Source organism: Etheostoma cragini, chromosome 3 (assembly GCF_013103735.1).
Source record: "Etheostoma cragini isolate CJK2018 chromosome 3, CSU_Ecrag_1.0, whole genome shotgun sequence".
Classification (NCBI taxonomy): domain Eukaryota; kingdom Metazoa; phylum Chordata; class Actinopteri; order Perciformes; family Percidae; genus Etheostoma; species Etheostoma cragini.
In genome coordinates this window covers 8,065,600-8,083,337 of record NC_048409.1, presented here as the reverse complement: position 1 = coordinate 8,083,337, position 17,738 = coordinate 8,065,600, and the positions used below count along the sequence as shown (strand labels likewise).

At 39.6% G+C, this 17,738-nt stretch overlaps 1 protein-coding gene and 1 long non-coding RNA gene across 3 annotated transcripts in view; one reads left to right on the top strand and one right to left on the bottom strand.

The window, feature by feature from the left end:
* The window catches only part of LOC117941685, a 17,713-nt gene extending 5,047 nt beyond the window's left edge, over positions 1-12,666 (bottom strand). Inside the window, exon 1 of the long non-coding RNA XR_004655953.1 lies at positions 12,558-12,666. This is a non-coding gene — a long non-coding RNA (uncharacterized LOC117941685). The remainder of the gene's footprint in view (positions 1-12,557) is intronic.
* LOC117941670 (seizure protein 6-like) overlaps positions 1-17,738 on the top strand; it is a 301,601-nt gene that overhangs the window by 153,175 nt on the left and 130,688 nt on the right. The gene's annotated exons all lie outside the window — the stretch shown is intronic.

Here is a 17,738-nt window from a genome sequence, read left to right as displayed (position 1 = left end):
TACTTTTAGAGACTCTAGGAACCACCAGTAACCCTGCATTCTGGGAGCGTAGTGCTCTTGTAGGATTGTAAGGTACTACGAGCTCTTTAAGATAAGATGGAGCCTGACCATGAAGAGCTTTGTAGGTCAGAAGAAGGATTTTAAATTCTATTCTAAATTTTACAGGAAGCCAATGCAGAGAAGCTAAAACAGGAGAAACGTGATCTCTTTTCCTGGTTCCCATCAGAACACGTGCCGCAGCATTCTGGATCAGCTGAAGAGTCCTTATGGACTTTTCCGAGCAGCCTGATAACAAAGAATTGCAGTAATCCAACCTAGAAGTAACAATTGCATGGACTAGTTTTTCTGCATCATTTTTAGACAGGATATTCCTGATTTTTGCAATATTACGTAGGTGAAAAAAGGCGATCCTTGAAATTTGTTTTAAGTGGGAATTAAAGGATATGTCCTGATCAAATATGACTCCAAGATTCTTCACAGTGGTGCTGGAGGCCAGGGTGATGCCATCCAGAGTAACTATTAGGGGTGAGCACAGATCCTTGTGGGGCTCCATGACTAACCTTGGCGTGCACAGAGGATTCATCGTTAACATGAACAAACTGAGATCGATCTGATAAATAAGACTTAAACCAGCTTAGAGCAGTCCCTTTAATGCCAATTAAATGTTCCAATCTCTGTAATAAGATATAATCGTCAATGGTATGGCAAATGCAGCACTAATAACACAAGTACAGAGATAAGTCCTTTGTCTGATGCAATTAGGAGGTCATTAGTCATTTTCACAAGTGCTGTCTCTGTGCTATGATGAACTCTGAATCCTGAGTGAAAATCCTCAAATAAGCTGTTGCTATGCAGAAAGTCGCACAGCTGTTTGGCGACTGCTTTCTCAAGAATCTTAGAGAGAAATGGAAGGTTAGATATAGGTCTATAGTTGGCTAAAACATCTGGATCAAGGTTTGGCTTTTTCAGAAGAGGTTTAATTACAGCAACTTTAAAGTCCTGTGGTACATAACCTGTTAATAAAGACAAATTGGTTATATCCAGTAGTGAAGTGTTGACTAATGGTAAAACTTCTTTAAGTAGCCTAGTCAGGATGGGATCCAAGAGGCAGGTTGATGGCTTAGATGAAGAAATAATTGAATTAAATTGATAAAGATCAAGTGAAGCAAAGCAGTCTAAACATATATCGGGTTTTACAGCTGTTTCTAAGGTTCCTAAGTTTAGAGATAAGTCAGTGCCAGTTAAAGGCATGTCTTGGTGAATTTTGCTTCTAATAGTTATAATTTTATCATTGAAGAACCTCATAAAGTCGTTACTACTAAGAGCTATGGGAATACTTGGCTTAGTAGAGCTGTGACCTTCCGTTAGCCTGGCTACAGTGCTGAAAAGAAACCTGGGGTTTTTCCTATTTTCCTCTATTAATGACGAGTAGTACGCTGCTCTGGCATTACGAAGGGCCTTCCTATACGTTTTAAGACTATCTTGCCAGATTAGACAGGAATTTACAAGTTTGGTAGAGCGCCAGATCTTCTCAAGTTTTCACGATATTTGCTTTAATTTGCGAGTTTCAGTGTTATACCATGGAGCTAACCGTCTTTGTTTTATTATCTTCTTTTTTAAAGGGGCAAGTTATTTGTAGCGAGCCTGCTGCACTATCAACAAAATGATCGATTTGGGAGGGACTAATAGCATAGGAGTCCTCCGTTACTTTGGGACTTGGTAATGTAACGTAACGTAAAGTTAAATGCTAACGGAATCGGAGTCATCTTGTTGTGATGGTTTGTGCCACCGCCAACCTGGGTGAAGGTGTGAAAAACCTGAGCCACCATTCCCTGATCTGAATTCACTACTCTTCAGAAAAAGCAAGTGGGTCAAAAGCTAGATGTGTGTAAAGAAACTGCTGTATTTTCTTCACTTCAAGGATAAGAATTGGTGAATCTGATAAATTACAGACAAAAGTATCCACATAAAAAAATTGTTTAATGTAAATAATATAAAAATGTATCGAAAAAAAACAAAACATTTTGGCCCCAAACGAGTGCATTGAACAGCTGTGCTCAATATAAATGCTGAACACTTACAGTAGGATTGCAGAACTTGAGCCTGAGCATCTATGTCACTTAATCATAACCATTCCATGCAACATATAGTATGTCTTTTATTAATACTATAACATAAAGTATAAAAAAATGCAGCACAACAACACCACTGTTTGTTTTCATAGTTAACATGTAGCCTAACTGTCCTCTCAGTCACTGGGGGTCCGGGGCCCTGTTGGTGAAAATAAGACTGTAGAAGGAAAAAAAAAGTCTGCTCTACAGTCTGCAATTTTTTTTATTTTTATAAATTGAACTCAGAGAATGTTAATGATAGTGTGACTCACGCTCATAATTCTCCAGCAGCGGCGCCTATGATGGAAGTTTTATGACTCTGTCCGTCAAGGGAGAAAGTCTAATGCAACCATTGATAGGTTAGGTATATTACCTATTACCTTTGCCTTAAGGGCGACCTTTTTGTGACATTGGCTATTCTAATCTGATTTATGCATCAAATGAAGCGTGTCAGTTATCACTTTCAGTGGATTTGTGCCTTAATCAGCGTAAGAAACACAAGGTGTGCGAACTGGTTGAAATGTGTGTTTCTCCCTGTGAATGCGTGAGACTTGAGAGCCCTGCTTATAGATGCACTGTCAAATGTTAAATTAATTTCTCTCAATTAAAATAGCAACAATGAAAAACATAGAAGTATGATTATTTTGAATTATTTTGTGGATGTTGAAGTTGACAGTGCTTTAAACTTCACAGATAGTGGGGGCTTTGGCCTTTACTCCTGACAACCTAGCACACACGTGTTGCTGACAGGAAGCATGAAAGGCTGGAGATTGCAGAGTGAAAGACACAGGTCTGCTCTCCCCAGTCTCTAGCACGTCTATTGTTGGCTTAGGATTTAAGACGTGTGTTTGTGGCTGAGGTAGGCCTTTTAGATGTGCACAGTGCAGCGCTGCACTTTAGAAATTCTCTCCGCCGGGGCTTTTACTGATGTGGGTGTTTTTTATTCTGCTTTCTGTAGGCCACGTTTGATGCGTCAGCTATCAGCTCTGTGCAGCCCTGCACATAAGGCCTTTGATTCACCACTCAAAGACACACACACATACACACACACTTACGCTTAATCGCACACACATGCACATAAACGTGTACAGCTGGCAGAGTACGCACAGCTTTGTACCGTGTCTTCTTCTTGCCCTTGACTCTTCACTGGGCTTTTTTGTAAAACCCAGCCTCCTCCTCAGCCTTGCTTAAGAGAGAGGATCCTCTATGCATAAGGCATAAAAATAGCTGTAAAGCTAGCATCAGTCAGAAATCAGGACTGGAGGTTTAGTCAAACTCTGCAGGCTACCCTCTGCTCTGAGTTGTTTGATCGAGTCAAACTACTCTTGTGTTAACATCTTATTAACAGAGAGAGAGAAGGGGAAAACAACATAACAAATGAAAGTTTTTTTCTGTAAAAGATCAAACACTGTTTTGGAAGGAATTAAGATCTTAATGGATTTGGAGTAAATCAACTTTACAAGCTGTTACAGAACTGGAATCTCTTACTGATACAGCTTGGAACAGTTTGAGTAGTTACAAAGGAATAAGTCCGACACTAATCTGCAACTAACTGAAAAGGAATGAGTCACTAAATAGTGCTCTATACTGTACATCAATAATTTACATTTGCATATGGCAACTTCAGCTCAATATTTCACCGTCTACACTAAAGTTGCGTCACCCATAAGGCATTAAAATGAGACCACAAGGTAGAAATAACACCTGAGGAACATCAGTACTACAACTCTGGTGACTACTGAAGGTCTTAATCAAAGGTTGTTGAGGATTACGCACACTGAATATTCACTTCAAAACTATCTACTTTACCTGTTTATTTTGTTTTTGCCAAATGTTCACCATTAAAACTCATTTTGTAGAAGTGGACCAACGGTCTCCTAATGTATGCCACAACACATGTAACCTTAAAGTGCCCATATTATGACAAGATATTGGGATCTGTGGTGTTACTTTGTGTCTCTGTTGCTTCCACACACTTACAAACTTGGAAATAAACTATACATGTTGTTCTGAGTGAGATACAGTGTTACGTTTCAGTAAGACAGAACCACAGAGATAACAGATACACGAAGACAGGGTACAGTTCAGGTGGTTTAATGGAAGCGGAGGAGTACGAACACAGGCGCAGACTGAGGGTAGGTGGTTGAGAGGATGGCAGGCAGCACCGACGGACAACGGACGGATCTGTGAGGAAAACACAAGGTAAGTAAGAGAACACTGGTAGAAGTAAACACGAGTGAATACAACTGGGGCCTAGTTACCACAATAATGCTTGTAACGATCTGGCGCTGAGGAGACGGTCAGCCCGGGTTTATGAATGGCGGTGGGATGATGAGTAATGAGGAACAGCTGAGTGGAAGACGGAATTCTGATGGAAGCCACGCCTCTGAATCTCCTGGTAACGCCCTCACGGCAAACAGACAACACATAGGGAAGAAAGGGAAGACACACAACAGGTTGGGGAATACAGCAGACCACAACATACAGGTTTAAGGTTAAACAGTTGTAAAGCCATACAGGGGGCTATTCAACTATAGCAAAAAGACCCATGTGTAACTTACATTTGTATGCGCTATGTTCTCAAAATAGCGAGTGTAAGTATAGTAGTGCACTATTTCGAGACACAGCATTACATTTCTATTAAAATTAAATTCAAATTCTGAATCTGATGATCATACAACAAGATGTGAAGTTATAATGAGATTTTAAGCGGACTTATGATTTTCAAAATAAAGCATTGTCCTACCAAACCTACTTACTAAAAACATTAGAACACAAACTCTTGTGGGACTTCTGCAGTAGTATAGTAGTGGCTTAATATGAAAGCTTGCTGCTGCCATTGTGAACACTGTTGATGAGAGAAGTAAGACTGAATCAAAACAACCCGTTCTCACTCACAACTCGTCAAATACTGATGATTGGTCAGTGTCAGCATCAGATACCGATGCCAAAATCCTCCTTAAGCGTCTGTATGGAACGCATTGGGCTGAGCAGCAGCTTGATCTGTAAGATAACGTAGCATTGAAAGGGTCAACGGTACGGGCACCCAGATAGCTCAGTTGGTAAAGCGGGTGCCCATGTATAGAGGTTTACTCCTCGACGCAGCCGGCCTGGGATCGAATCCAGCCTGCGGCCCTTTGCTGCATGTCGCTCCCCATCTCTCTCCCCTTTCACAACTTCAGCTGTCCTGTCCATTAAAGGCCTAAAATGCCCCAAAAAAAAATCTTTAAAAAAAAGAAAGGGTCAACGGTAGCGAGAAGTATGAAAAAATGTGTATAAGGACACAGGTTAGGGTGGTGGATGGGTTAAACAACACAGTACTTTCACCCAGGAGACTGAGGTCCGTGTCCTGTTCTTGCTTAACCCTCCTCAGAGATGTGAGGAACTCCACAGTCTGATCATTATCTGTTGGTTTGCCACTAACGACCCTTTTCACATTACACATAGTGAAATGTTGATTACTGCAGCTTTAAGTAGTAATTTATTTTTAATTTTTAATTTTGTTTACTTTCATCGTTCATCAGGAAAAATCAATTAAGAATGTTCTCCATATGTAAAGATATCAAAGATACCTATCTAATTCTTACATACAGTTTTATTAACATAGCTCAAAGTAATTTCTCATGTAACTTAACATTGTCTTTTATCTATTATTTTGATCTTGATTCAGAGTTGCTCATAGTACTTACTTACAATTAGCTGGTCCCTGATTTGTTCCTTATTCATCCACTCATGGTTAGTACACATTTGTAGTAATTACTGTATTGTTAAGTGTTACCCTGTAATGCTAAAATGGGATCCTGATATGAAAGACTCATCTGGTGAAATGTAATCTGTCACTCTCTGCCTGATGATGTTAAATCTAAAAGAGACATGATCAGTGCTTGGTTTATTGGGATTATTCCTTGTACTTACAGCATTCCCAGTATGCTTCCTAGAACAGTCCAAGGTATTATCATACCATCACCATGTTTTTCAATTTTGCTTCATTTTGATATCTTAGAGACCATTTTTTGCATGCAGTTTCTTAGAGAAAAAACACATATTGTATTTCCCCTCTATGTAATTTATTCTCTTCAGCCCCATTTCCAAAGACACACAGGCCTGAGAATGTAAATTCCATTCTGTTTTGGTTCATACATACAGTACACTGCAGTGGGCCTAAAAATATTTTTCATTTACACCTCCACCTTACTCATTCATCACTTCTTTTTCATTCCTCTCATTCAGGCGTGTTGCACAAAACCAATTTTCTGACAGGCATGTAGGGATTGTGCTGATAATGAAACTGCAATAGGTGAGGTGAATTTTTAAATAAAAACAACAGCAGACCCATGAAGTGAGTGGGTGTTCTGTTGCTTAGGAAAATGAGGATTTAATCCTGCTGGTAAGTAGAGTATATATTGAGGTAGATATAGTTCTATACATATACCCTACATAAATGCATAAGAAAGGTTTTCCATCCCTGCAGTCAAACAGGTTTGTCACTACATCCACACAGCATTGTTTCAGTGCCTTGCTCTCAGGCACAGAGTAGGGAATAGCTTTATATATTTACCCAACCAATTTCAACATGCACCCTTTCAGTTATAAGCCAATGCTTTACAGTCCATTTCCCTTTTCCCAGGTCCACAAGTCCTCCAAACATATTGCCAGGGGCAATTCTAGGCTCCGACCTTTAGGGGGCTCAGCCCCTCATGAAAATGTGACACAGATAGAGTGCTTTGCAAAAGTGTAGGTGTAAATGAAAGAAATAAAACAGTATTTTGTGATTGTTTCACAGGGGGTTAATTCTAAACACAAATAAATAACCATCAGACACTCAACAGAGGATTTTGTCGAGATGCTCTTATGCCTAACTTACACTGGAAGACTCTGAATAGACTCTGGCCTGAAGGCCACAAGATTAAAAAGTAAAAAGGTGGGGGTGTGGAGTTAGAAAGAAATTAGTTCACCAGACCTCTGTAACCTGCTGATCATTTCTGCTGCTGGCTAGAGACTAACCACTGCTAACATAACCTCATTCTCCGTTGATTGGAGTTGCATTATGTCCGAAAGTGTAACATGTTTGCAATGCTAAATCGGTGGAGTATTCTTTTAAAACTGTGTCCATTCCAACATTTCTCTAGTTTATTCAAATTGGAAAAACATAATATCCATATAAACAAAATATTATTACAATCCATGTATCATTAGTAAATTAGTAATAATTCCCATCATCGAAATAATGGCAATACTGTAGCAGTAGAAACTGCAGTTACAGGTCGTAGTGTCCGATGTTCTTTTTAAATTTTCCATGCAGTTTAAAACATTTTCAAGATCTCCTTTATTATTTCTGCAACTATGCAAGGTTACCCCTGTCTTTGTGAAGGCAGTCTGTACCCTGAACCCATCTGCATTCCTGCTGTCCGTGAAACAATGATTACCTGGCTGTCCTGAGGGAAAAAAGGAATAAACAGAGAGATAGAACTCCTCTTGCCTGGTTGCTGTGACACAATGTTCAATTTCCTTTCAAACAGCCAGCCTAATCTTGAGCCTCTCTCCTTTGTGTTCGTAGCCGTGGTTCTTGTGTGATAGCAACTTGAGGCTGCAGGGCGACTCAAGGACAGGGTTGTGAACGCTGGCTCGTTATTTTTCTGCAGTTTTTCTTTCATTCTTTCACAAAGAGAAGGCCGTGTTCACTTTATGTTGTCTCTATTTCTACTCCATTAGCATCTATGCTGGATTTAAAACTATTTATTTAACTGCAAAAGCCCACAACACAAAAGTGTTTCAATGCTGACAAAAAAGAAACCTCTGTGAAAAGAATACAGTTGTTATTTCATGTTTAGCCAGATTAAATAATGCCATAATGTCATGGAGTCATTCAATTTACTGAAATGTCTTTCTATATTTTTAGGCGTTGTTTCTGTGTGCAATTTTAAAATGCACTACTTTTTGTTTAGAACAACAATTTTCTGGCCCTTGGCCTTTCTAAGCTTTGCCTATCTAGAACCAATTAGGTAATTGGTAGCAACAAGAGCAACCTAAATAACTAGAGAAAAGGTGGATAAATAATGCAATAATAAACAATTCCTCCAAGCCATACAACGACATATGTTATGTGTTCCTACCCTTTAATACATCCCATTGGAGCGTTTCATAAATTAGCACAATTAGCAGTGGCAGGAAATACGACCCACAGCAGTGTTTTCCATCCTCATACCTAAACTTAAATTAAGCTTTGTATCAGTAGAAACCTGGTGGTGTTTTCAAATGACCGTGCTTCCCTCCCTCATTTATGTTTTCACCCTGCCCATAGGGGGTTGGACTCTTTACCCAAAGCGAGTCGAGTGTCAGCCATCTTGGAGCTAAGCTACAGCTCTCTCTTTTCTGCAGCAAACTTTTACGAATTTAAGAATTAAGAATTATGTGCATTCAAACTACAGCACATGTGTACCACCAATACATAGGTACAGATCAGAGAATAGGCAGGAAACTTGATTACAGACGGAGTCCCCTCTGGACCCCCTAACTGTGGCAAATATTTCAATACATTTCAATACTATTCATCTGCAGTGATAAATAAATGAATATTACTGTCAAGCTAATAGAAAGATGGACCCACAATGCACAACTCAAGTAGCAATTTCAATGGTTTTATTATGTAATATTAACAAAACATGCACTGGTCAAAATCGCAATTCACGGGTAACAGTATCCAAAAGGATAAGTCCAAAAAGAAGCAAATGGTCAGGAAAATCAGGGAATCAGGAAAATCAGGGAATCAGGAAAAAACAGGAACACAAGGAATACAGGGAAACGCTCAAAAGCTGACTCAATGGAACAGACGATCTTGCCCAGGGGTAAGGGGAAGACTAAACTTAAATACACAAGACAGGGGACACAAGAAAGGGGAGACAATAGCTATCCATCCACACGTTTTTATCTAAATTAGGTGATGAATGAAAAATGCCTCATGGAATAAATGAATATTGCTCAAATTAAATGGGTTCAGTCTCATTGGATTTTCTCTTAATTGATATACGGCTTATGCGATAAACGATGATGGAAACGTTATTTGCCGAATAAATAAAGAATTGCAATTAAGTTTCAGGACATTTTATGGTTAAAACCCGCCACAAAACAATGAAGTTTTAGTTTATTTCCGCCCAGTATTTCCGCTCTGTTTGAACACATGGCGGGTGTCAACAAAGATAGAGGTAAGTGGACGAACGAGGAGACAAGAGACTTTCTGAATTTAATTGATCAGGAACTCGCAAAGGAAATGGCCCACAAAGATTACGATAAGCCATGGGATGTCCTCCGGAGTAAATTGAAGACACTCAAACACCAAGACATGTCTCAAAAAAGAGTTGTCTCGCAGCTGTGCTAGAGGGACAAAAAAAGGCAAGTTGCGTATCAATATGTTGAATGCGTCGTTTTTTTCTTATTATAGCTTGATATGTCACTAGCAGCTAGCACATAATCACCATTACAACTTTTGCAATATTGATCATGTGTTGGTAGACGGCGCAATCCATTTTGTCTAGAAAAATGTTTGCTTGAATGTTGGGCAAAAATTAAAGGAAACACCATAAAATGTCTAAAATCAATTTGATATACCAATTTTATCGTAAAACAGCATGTGACATCATTTTGCACAGGTTTTTATTTGCTTTAAAGCCTTTGGATGGAGACACACTTTCACCAGCTTTATTTGCACAAGTTTTTTTACCGAACTTCAGATAATTTGATTGGCAAGTGGATGGAAACTTAGCTAGTGACAGACATGGGAACAGAGAACTAAGATTTGGCACCCGTGAAATGGCATGTGGCTCAAGCCTGGCGCCTCCATTTGAAATGGTCTAGAACATCACTGAGGATGAGGTTTACAATGGTTGTGATGGCAAAAACAACCCACGCATCTCATTATTTTCTAGCTCTAGCTTTGCACCGCCGGGACTCTTTCTGCCAGCTCATACCACCGTCATGCCACCTCCTGTCTTGCTGAATAACTGATTTGATAAAGTAATACAGTTTATCCCAATAAGGACCACTTGAGTCTTTCATGAATCAGGTTCAGCATTGTGAGGGTACTCACCAACTTTGCAACAAGAGCTATCTATGCACTCTGGTAAGCCACAGGTTAATTATCAGAAGAAACTGTTGTTGAATAACAAACCTAAATAATAACTTGGTTTCAAATCTTAAAAATGTCTCTATGACATGAAACATCACTGAATCGATACGCTTAGAAGTGAAACACATCTTTGGGTGTTATTTATGGAACGTTCAACACTGGTTTGAGTAGATTTGTGACCATACAATCCACCAACTGTTATCCGAGACAGATTCACAAAGTATTGCTAAATCCTGATTTTTGCACAGCACAACATGACATTACCCTGTCACAACTAAGCCTGGCCCACTACACAATAGGAAATAGCTGGGAAATGGATTAAGCTGTTAAAATGTGTGTACTTGTGGAAAACAAATTAAAATAATGAGAATACAAGCACTACAATTAAAGGTAACTGTGTTGCTGTCGTGGTTAAAGTGGATTAGTGAAAGACAACTGCTGACAGTTAACTACATTAATAGTTTTATCTGTGTCTGGTCATTAAGAGAGACTGCTGCACAGTTCTCCCTGAGACGCTGGCATGTCTCAGACTGAGGCTGTGGGGAGAAATGGGAACATTTGTGCAATCTATTGCATCAATCACTCTCGGGGAAATGATGAAAGAATTCTTTATTGAATTTAGTTTATTCATTATTGATGAGTGGCATACAGTCCACTAACGTAAGCTACTTGCTAGTTGATAAAAGGCCTTCCTTTTTTTATATTGCCGGAGGGTAGAGTGAAAATGGTCCATTTCTGACTGTATATCTAATTTAATAAATTAGATATACGTGCTTGCAATGCGTACTTCCTTTATTTAAATTTTATTTTATTTGATCGTAGCGTTTTGTTGTTGTTGTTGGAAATAGGAAAATTTTACAAGAAAGGTTATTTGGTCACGCGATCCTTTGGGAGCAGCAATTTGGTTTAGAAGTGATATGACTTCATGTACACAACTGTTCAAAGGTTTTGAGCTCCCTGTTATATTGATGTTTTTTCTTCTTGTCTTTAATAGTAGCTATTTGAATAAAGATTAAAAAAACAGTTTAATTCAGGACCAAGTGTTTATTTATATTTGAAATAGTTTTTACCCAAAATAAAGAATAATGAAATGATTAAAACTTCCAAAAGTCCCTATAGTGTTGCATCATGGGAGAGTTGGATGTTAGATGACCCTTGATCATTATTGAAGCACAGCAGTGAAATGTGACTCTAAATACAGTTTATAGTCTCCTCAGTGGTTAGATTGAAAAGGGTTGAACTGGGAACAGTTAATAGTATGTCCATCTGATATTCCAATAGTTCTAACTCTAGACTAGTCTAAATCCACAATGTTCCACTTTTGGGCCAGATGTTTGTCACCTTCCTCTTTCTTTGTGTTGGCGTTCTAAACTCCGGTGGATTTAGAAGGACTATGTTTAACTGCTCCTCAGATCGGCAGGATAAATCCAGACAGCTAGCTAGACTATCTGTCCAATCTGAGTTTTCTGTCGCACAACTGTCGCTTAGAGACACCCATGACAATTGTCAACACACGTTTTTCTTCCTTCCTCCAGAGTGCGGTAGGAAGGATTGGCAATGCAAGGCTATACACACAAACTTACCACCTTGTAATTTAATGGAGACAGAAAAGAGGACCCCCAAATTCATGCTTCTGTTTAAGCCATACCATCTCCTGAAAGAATTGTTTAGATTCATTAAAATCTGGTCTTTTTTTACTACAGTTACATCCGTTATTATACCATTATATTCATCACAGCTCCAGGAGGAGTAACGTTGATGTTATTTGCTTTTAAATTGCGCTATCAGCTAATATTTGCAGAAGGATTAACAGCGTACAGTGTAGCCGCTCCATTTGTTATCGCTGGCCTGAAGTCAGTGTATCAGAGAACCCTGCTAACTCTGATCTTTCTGTTGTGTCAATGCTAATAAGGTTAATGACATACAAATCATGCTTCAAAGCCTACTACTATGCTTTCTGTTGTAATGGTAAAGGTCCCATGACATGGTGCTCTTTGGATGCTTTTATATAGACCTTAGTGGTCCCCTAATACTGTATCTGATGTCTCTTTCCCAAATTTCAGCCTTGGTGCAGAATTAAAGCCACTAGAGCCAGTCCCCAAAATGAACTTTCCTCAGTATGTGCCATTTAGGATTCTGTAGCTTTTGAGGAGGAGAGGTGGGGGGGTAATGGGGAGGCCAACTGCCACTTTGCTCGTTTGAAATGATGTCTCTCTCTCATGGGTGGGCCCAATTCTCTGGGGGGCAAAGCAGAGAAAGGGGAATCCCCTTTCGGATTCCAGATCGGCCCATCTCAGCTTTTCATTTTCTCCAGAGTAGATTACTACACCTATCACTATTTCAAGCCACTGGGGGACCATAGGCAGGCCGGGAGAACTCATATTAATGTTAATAAAACTCATAAAGTGAAATTGTTATGCCGTGGAACCTTTAATATACCAGTGGTTTGCATTTAACCCGTCATGCTCACTGGCGTAGCCTGATGAAGAGATGAGAAGACACCAATTTATGCACAAGAAAAGACAAACAAATATTATTACACATGGACAAGACTGATACAAGGTTTGAACCAGAGTAAATAAGTGACCACACCTCTATTTAACATGATGAAACAACACAGCATTATCTCCCAATAAGTCATCTGATATGATACCTGTTCAGAAAGACTTCTCTAATCTTTTTGTCTTCATATGATTGGAGAGAGCTGACACCTTATTTCTGTCTGTCTTTGATGGCAACTGGGATATCTATACTGGTATTATTAAAGTGTAAGGACACTGCACTTTTAGAAAAGTCAGTAGAAATACGGGCTTATGCACTGTGTTAACATGAAGGAATTGTCAGTTATCATTTTTCACAGGTGTTTTTCTGTATTTTGACTTTGGAATTATAGAAATGTCTGTACAAAATACAGAGGATATACTGTAAATGTACAGTATATTCCATTATTTAGATAAACATAAATGTGCGTATACTGTACTTATATATAATTTTCTGCTGTTTTTCTACGGGTTTCTTTTTTACAGTGTGTAACATGTTGAAACTTTGGACCTTATCTTGCACCTGGTACAGCACGGCACAAAACCTGATGCAAGTGTCTTTGCTAGTTTTTTAGTTTATTAAAATTTTAAATTTTATTCGATGCAGTTGTCAATTTCCCGCCTGCCGCCCATGTCATTTAATTAGCAAATGCACCCGGGCGTGCTGGTCTTTCAGGGAGGTGTGTTCAGGTATATTCTTGGCAAATTGCTATCTTGCTGCAGCAGAAAGTGATTGCGCAGTCAGTAATGCAGCATTTCATTGTTATTTTACCAGCACATTAGTAATATGTACCTAGGTTCATGCACAGTGCGCGAACACCATGCTTGTTACACACACACAGAGGGAAGCGTAGCAGCACACAAACATACAAAAGATTACATGTAAAAAAAATATAACGTTGCAAATCTGATTGATTTACGGCATGTTATGCAAAATACACCTATGATGAATGAAGACAGTAAGTACAACCCTTTTGAACCATGCGCCTGTTGTATGGACCCTTTTTCCGCCGTCACACTAGCATAAGTGGATTTGGACACCCTTAAACGCACCTGCGCCATATGCTTCATGCCGTGCGCTTAGATCATTATTAACATTTTATATTACCTTTTTGACATAAGCGACAATGCCTATGCACATGTACATTGCTGATTTATTTGCCAAAGTAAAATATATCATAGGAGACAGATCTTTACTATAAGTATAATATGAATGTAACATGTTGTGATCACACAGAGATACAGACTGGGAATATTGTCTGGCGTATGTTTAATCAGAAGTTGATGACTTGCCATTTCATCATGAATAAATACTGGTGTATGTTCACTTCTTTACCTTGACCTGAGGAAGACCACCTATGGTTGAAGCAATCACAGAAGTGATTGATTGATGTTTTCAAAAAGCCGCTGCGCCTGCTACACACTCTGAAAGACAGAATGTCGGCAGATTGGCAGATCTTTGTTAGATAAAGTGAGGGGGCAAAGCAATACAACTTTAGTCCCCTTGTGGCTCTGGCCCCGTCTCTTGTACTCAGCCCTTGACCCATTAGTCCATACTGAAGATAAAAATACATTGTTTAATTTCTTAGTCATTCTTATAACAGCTGTTCGCTTTATTATTATTTTTTTTAATCAAATGTTACTCAAACAGGAGCAAATAGTGCAGTTGTTGGGAACTATTTTTAGCGGTCGATTAATCCACATTAGTATATGTGACAGACGGTGTGTGTGGGTTTGAGTGTTAATAAACCACAGTGTGTGTGTGTTGATGGTGATGGAGGGACATGTCACTCAGAGCAACAGTGTGGTTCATTGATGTGTTTCTAAAGAACAATGGAGCACTATGGATCAGACAAAGACCATATATTAAGCTGTGATACACACATACACACACAATACCTGTTAGATACATTCACTGTTGAGTCTGCACATATTTAAAATCTAAAAATGGAATGCACAAAACAACACATTTATCTTTTGTTGCTACTGTAACCAAGGTGGAGCTAATCATCTATGATTTAAAAATCTTTAATAATTAGTGGGGTGATTAGAAGAAAGAATTTAGTTTTTCTGAACGGAAAAAACCCTACCTGATAATATGATCTTGGCTGTGGTCTATACTTTAGTGAGACAGTTTAGATAGTGAAGTGTGATTTATGCTTCTGCGTCAAACCTAGGCTGTGACTATGTAGGTAGGTACGTGGAGATACCGACCCTACGCTGTAGCCCGTGCACTAGTGTTATTTTGTTACCTATTTTTAATTTAGTCTTAGTCTTAGTCTTGTGCCAATTGTCATCTTAGGTTTAGTCATACTTAGTCACCTGGCAAGGTGCCACCTGCTCATCAGATAAACATTCACACACATTCCCACTCCGATGCGCAGCACCGGGGGCAACTTGGGGTTCAGTGTCTTGCCCAAGGACACTTCGACAGTGACTGCAGGGGCGGGGATCGAACCACCGGCCTTCTGATTGGCAGGCAACCGCTCTACCACTGAGCCACAGCCGCCGCGCTTACATGTTAGATAAGCATTGCTAGAGTTTGGTCATCATCTCGTCTTCGTCATGGAAAAAAAGGTGGTTGACAAAAATAATTAGTCTCGTCTCGTCTGATGAAATTAACAGTAATGTGCACCTCTCGAAAGATGTAACTACACGTTGTGGCTACGCACGCTGCGCGGCCGTGGCTTGGTAGCGTTGCATTTCCCCTAACTCATTTCCTGGTTCTCCTTCTCCATGAACAACATGAAATGGCAAAAGTATAAACATCAGGTCACTTACGTAGCCTACGGAGTAACATCTCCGTTGAGCCTCCACAGAACCTCAAATCACACTTTAGTAAAGAGGAAAAAAACAGGATTTTGATCGTGGCCTTTCCTGATGTGTGTGGCACGCCTCAGTCTGTCTCTGTTTTCTCACCACTGTGACCCACTTCTCCTGCTGAAACAGATGTTCCCTCGACTCCATCATTTACTCACCTCCCTCTTAATTACCGCTGTTAATTAGCAGACACACACAGTCAGACACATACTACGCCTCATCATAGGAACACACAGGGACTTTATAGTATTTCCATATCATGATAGGGACGGTGATGTTACTTAAATATGTATAACACAGCAAGAGGCAGGTTCAGCAGATTATAAAGCTGTAATTGTGGATGGATGAATAGATGGAGAAAGTGTGATGTTTTCTAGGAGAAGAGCAATTAGAGGTATGAAGTCCTCTTTTTCCCTGGTGGGCCTGGCTTTCTGCATGCGTCACACAAAAAGCAAGATCAACAAAGAGTCTCAGAGGAGAACAGGAGAACATGTGCCTCTGATTTTGCATCACAGTGTGGCTCCCCTTCATTTCTCTCCGTCTCTCTCCTTGTGTTGCCGTAGTTTGTTTTCACCTATTTGTACACACACACGCACACGCACACGCACACACACACACACACACACACACACACGCCAGTATAGATAGACTTTGATCCATTAGTCAACACCGTATCCCAAGGTTCCATCTGTCCCTGTTTTGCTCTCATCCTCCATGCTGTCCCCCAAAGTTGTCAGCTTATATTTAATGAGGGAGTGCCAGTTGAATTATTCAGTTGTCTTTTGTTGCTTTTTTAAAAAGTAAATTGATGTCAGACAGGCTTTTCTCTTTACACCACAGCACACAGCGTGCTCTATTCTCTGCTGCGTCGCTGCATGATATAAGAGTTTTTGTAAGGATTTTGTTATTCTGTATGTAAATATATTTGTTACATGATGGAATAGTGAGAACTATATTTCAATAGAGGATTGTTTGGTAGTGTAACACACCGTGTGGCAGCCATATTAGAACCCCTCAATTTAGTGTAGACGATTTTTAACATCTGATTTTGAAAGTAATTGCATTAAAAATATACACAGCTTAACTAATTTTGTTTTCAGGAACGGTCAATTTTGCCTTTACATAATATATATATATATATATATATATATATATATATATATATATATATATATATATATATATATATATATATGCAGTATGTATACAGTATACATTTTTTAAGCAAAGCCATGATCTGTATTTGCTGGGTAAAATACTTTTGATTAATTAAAATCCCTTATGTTATCCCAGCTCCTGAAAGGCCTCATAACCGCACCCCTAGCCAACATATTTCTTTGCCATTTAGTTTTTTTGTTTTATTGTAAGAACTAACAACACCCATTGAGCCACATTTTTCTTTCATGAGACTCCTACCTGAATTTATGCACCATATCAACCACACATTCCACATAAGAGTCTTTGTCATGTAAATCTTTTGTCATTATGCTGTGCATCGGAATGTAAATGTGTGTGAGTGTTTCTCTGATGAGCAGGTTGCACCTTGTACAGCTTCGGCCACAGTGTTGAAATGTGTGTGATTGTAAATGGTTCCTGTAATATGTAATGGCGCTTTGAGAAGTCGTTAAGACAAGAAAAGAAAAGCGCTGTCTAAAAACACCAATCCTGTTTGTAATATTTATGGACAGGACATCGAGGCGTAGTCGGGGCGGGGAGGTGTTGCAGTTCGGTGGGCTCAGGATCTCATCGCTGCTTTTTGCAGATGATGTGGTCCTGATGGCGTCATCGGTCTGTGACCTTCAGCACTCACTGGATCAGTTCGCAGACGAGTGTGAAGCGGCTGGGATGAGGATCAGCACCTTTAAATCTGAGGCCATGGTTCTCAGCAGGAAACCGATGGAGTGCTTTCTTCGGGTAGGGAGTGAGTCCTTACCCCAAGTGAAGGAGTTTAAATACCTTGGGGTCTTGTTTGCGAGTGAGGGGACCATGGATCGTGAGATTGGTCAGAGAATCGGAGCAGCTGGTGCGGTATTACATTCCGTTTATCGCACCGCGGTGACGAAAAGAGAGCTGAGCCAGAAGGCAAAGCTCTCGATCTACCGGGCAATTTTCGTTCCTACCCTCACATATGGTCATGAAGGCTGG